The following is a 3,821-nucleotide window of genomic DNA, read 5'->3' as shown; positions in this document are numbered from 1 at the left end:
TTATTATTATTATTTATTGTACCTGGGTGTCTCTGGTAAGAATATCATTCCAATGATAAGTACAACAGCTAACACACACTGGAGACCCAGTGCTATCCGCCAACCAAAATCAACTGTATGAACAGCAACACTGACACAAAAACTGACCTAGAGTGAAAGAGAGAGAGAGAGAGAGAGTAGAGAGAGAGGGAGGGAGAGAGAGAGAGAGGTGGGGATAAATTAAAAGGAACAGAATAAGGACAAATATTCAAGAACCATTGATAAAGTTAAGAATAGTAAAGTGTCACAACTAGGAAAGTGTGTTTGGCATTAGAGTATGTCATTAACTCATTACTAATCTAAATCTAACTATTATTACCAATGAGTATACTGTAGGTATAATTATCATTATATGTACTCTTAATTATTAATTTATTATTATTACCATTATGCCGGCTGTGATGAAGAGCTGGTTCAGTGAGACTAGCCTTCCTCTTAAAGTCTTTGGTGCCAGCTCAGCATTATATACAGGAACAATCATACTCAATATACTACATGCATACATAAGGGGAAAAAGGTTTTTTAAATACATTAATATTACATGTACACATGTAATGTGAGTACTTAGCCTACGCCAATCCCAGCAACCATTCGACCAACCAATACTTTCCTGGAGAGACAGGGAAGAGAAAATAAACAAAAATAAAAGAGGCATCCATGTAAAATAAGGGAAAAGGTCTAATTTTACATGTACATGTATAATACATCTAATCAATACAATTTCAAATTTCACTTTCTAAAAACTACTAAATTCAAGCAGAATTAATGATATTCATAGTCCAAAATTCTAATTATATCCCAAAACTTGAGTTTTTTCATTAAATTCATGACTGGCAGGAGTCATATTGATTGGTATAAATTTGTTTAGTTAGGGGGGACTAAAACTACTAAATACAATAAAAACCAATGCTACAAAGTACCCTTGAAAACTAAGATTCCAATTAAAAATACATGTAATCATAATCAAAACTATAAAATTACACACAGTGGGTGTGGCTGCTAGCACTAAAAACCCGAGTAAAAACCTGAGTAAAAAGCAGAGGAAAATGACCCCAAATATAACCTAAAACACAACAATACTAGCTGCTACTATTATTGCTTACTGGTATTGTTGTTGCAGAACGAGACCAACCAGTCCAACGAACTTATTTCCGTATCTGAATCTTGTTCGTACTTCGTAGTCTAGTCTTGATAGCAATTCCAGTCATTTGACGAATTTTTAATGATTTCATAGAGCGAAATGAATATCATTAAAAAACGTGCAGCCTGGCTGTACTGTACTGTCACATTTTTACGACCTGGGCCGGGGCGTAGCCCCGGCCAGGTCGTCCTATAATTGATTTCACCATAGATACAGTATACAGGGATTGGAAACACCCGGATGATTAATGGTTGATGCGCGTTACGGGTTAATAATTTTATTCAAAATGGCCGCCCTATAGATGTTAAAATTACAAACCCTATTTATTTCATATATCTTGACGCTGCAGTATCACTGACACTTGATAACTATTCTACAATGTAAAAACTAATAGTTGGAATCAAATAAAAGTTGCATGCATAGCAAGTTTATCAAAAATAATCAATAAACGGCAGTATTCTTCACTTGCAGAAACAGCCTTCCAAATATCCACAGGACAAAAATAGTCACTTCATTGTAGCTCATTACATTGGAGAGATTCCTAGGGAACAATACTAATGTCACAGATTTTCGTTATTAGTCATAGTGAAGTTGCCAGAGGGAGAAATTCCACCATAGGTCCAACTATTCTTGATGTCCTCAATAAAACACGGCTTAAGAGAAAATTAAGATTAAAAACACTCAGTACATTGGATAATAGTCACATCAATCTAGACATCTCATCATAACAGCTGTTGTGTCATCAATGTAGAAGCTAGAGGGAGAAAAGATATCAAATCATACGAGAATGGATATATTGCAAAGAGTACCAGTTTATAGAATACCTTCGAAAGAGAGCTTTATGCAGCCAAAGTTTTCCTAGAACGGGGACTACTCAAATCTTAAAAAGTCATTAGACAGATGACTTTCTCGAGACTTTTCTGAAGAATATCCCTGGATATCTCTTTTTAACCCGTAACACGCCTAGGTTTTTTTGACAATTTTTGTTGTCTCATTGAAATGTTAAGGAAAAGATCACATGATACCGGGCCGTTTCCAATCCCTGTTGTATCATAGATATTAAAATGACAGGGATTGGAAACGGAAGCGTGGGCGTAGCCCAACCTCCATTCATTTGTAATTGCTGCTAGGCTGACAGAGGCTCGTTGAAATTTTTTGTCACAATTTACCCTTGATTTTTTTTCTCTTAGAAACAATATCTCGCGAACAAGTGTTCCTATCCAAGTGGAATTAATGCATCAACTAGAAGCCTAATGTTTCCTCTTAATAATTCTGTTTTCTATTGTATAGATAATTTTACTATGTTCATGTTATGGCTCTTTTAAAACCATAAAATGTATTTTTTGTCATTATAATCCCTTTTTTGAAAACAAGCTAGAGTAAGATACAAGATCTTTATAATCATATGAAAGAGCTTTCATTTGCATATGGAATGATACTAGTTAGAGTTAGAATCCATGAAGCATGAGTTTGTTACAACAGAAAAAGGGCGAAAAATGAAAAAAATTTGTTGTACCTATAACTCGTTGCAAAATAGCGTTGTAGAACTAGTAAAAACCTTGCTGCAGGTAGTCCTAAACTTTCTATATGGAACGGTAGGTATATCATAAGTAAGCGTCCTCTTGGATTTCCATAAATATCCTTCGAAGTCCTTGCAGCACAGCCTCACTAATGGAGGAGATGGGAAATCAACCAGGTATTGGGCCGGTAACCAATAGCAACATCAACTAGCCTACGCTCCCGTTTCCAATCCCTTTCATTTAAGGCGGATTTACAATATGACATTAGGCCAGCGTACCGTCAATTTTTAATCAAAAACGTGGGCGATTTGACCTTTTGACGCATGCTTTCCGCTGGAATAGAACCAGATTCTATTCCAGCGTCAACGTAACGTCAGGACTAGCGTAATATTGTAAATCCGCCTTTACTCTATTACCTATGGACTAGGTATGACACGCGGGTTGACCTTTGATTAATAATTGCAAAGTTCAATTGCATTCCATTGGTATCACGTGATGCAAAGTGGCCACTAGTACCTCTTCTAGCAGTAATTTAAAGCATCAGAAAAGACCCAATGAGAATTTTATTGCTTCACTACAAACTATGATGATTGCAGTTATTTTTAAAATCTTAAACTAATGAAGATCTATTTATCTGATGAAGTAAAGAACAGGATCAAGTTTAAGATGCACTATCTCTTTCTCCTTCTTATATTCATGTCTATAAGCAAAGAAGAAATATTCTCCCATGCACTAGTGATTCTCACAACTGTCAAGGATTGTCATAAATCATTATAGTTTCTGCAGTACAAGCCTGTTTTGTGATACAGTCATCAGAAAGCTGCCATTTTGCATCACGTGATACCAATGGAATGCAATGGACCTTTTGCACTTAAGCGATTCTAATTAACGCGCACCCGAAATGGTGGTAAAATGGCGGATTTTTGGAGGAAAGACAGGCCGAACAATCTTCTCTTTTATCCAGCCATTCTAGCTGTAAGAGCCACTTTGAGCTGTCCTTTTGTTTCAGTATACTCTATTTATCTCTTCTGTAAGCTCTTTGGTTGCTGTTTTGGCTTTTATAGCATTTTATCATAGGAATATTCTCATCCATTGGCAATTCCCGTTTTTCTAAATTTTGC

General features: G+C 35.9%; 2 long non-coding RNA genes across 2 annotated transcripts; both read right to left on the bottom strand.

Moving 5' to 3' along the window:
• Positions 1-602: 602 nt before the first annotated feature.
• On the bottom strand, positions 603-2,276 carry LOC109587355 (uncharacterized). The gene is made up of 3 exons (XR_002187549.1): positions 2,005-2,276; positions 1,143-1,934; positions 603-649 (listed from the first exon to the last, which is right to left on the bottom strand). It is a non-coding gene; the product is annotated as an uncharacterized LOC109587355 (long non-coding RNA).
• A 781-nt stretch (positions 2,277-3,057) lies between these two features.
• On the bottom strand, positions 3,058-3,579 carry LOC109587353 (uncharacterized). Its single transcript, XR_002187544.1, has 2 exons — positions 3,447-3,579; positions 3,058-3,400 (listed from the first exon to the last, which is right to left on the bottom strand). It is a non-coding gene; the product is annotated as an uncharacterized LOC109587353 (long non-coding RNA).
• Positions 3,580-3,821: the final 242 nt, after the last annotated feature.

Source organism: Amphimedon queenslandica, unplaced genomic scaffold (genome assembly GCF_000090795.2).
Source record: "Amphimedon queenslandica unplaced genomic scaffold, v1.1 AMPQUscaffold_12603, whole genome shotgun sequence".
Classification (NCBI taxonomy): Eukaryota; Metazoa; Porifera; class Demospongiae; order Haplosclerida; family Niphatidae; genus Amphimedon; species Amphimedon queenslandica.
Note: the sequence above shows the minus strand (reverse complement) of the source record. Positions and strands in the feature narration are given on the sequence as shown.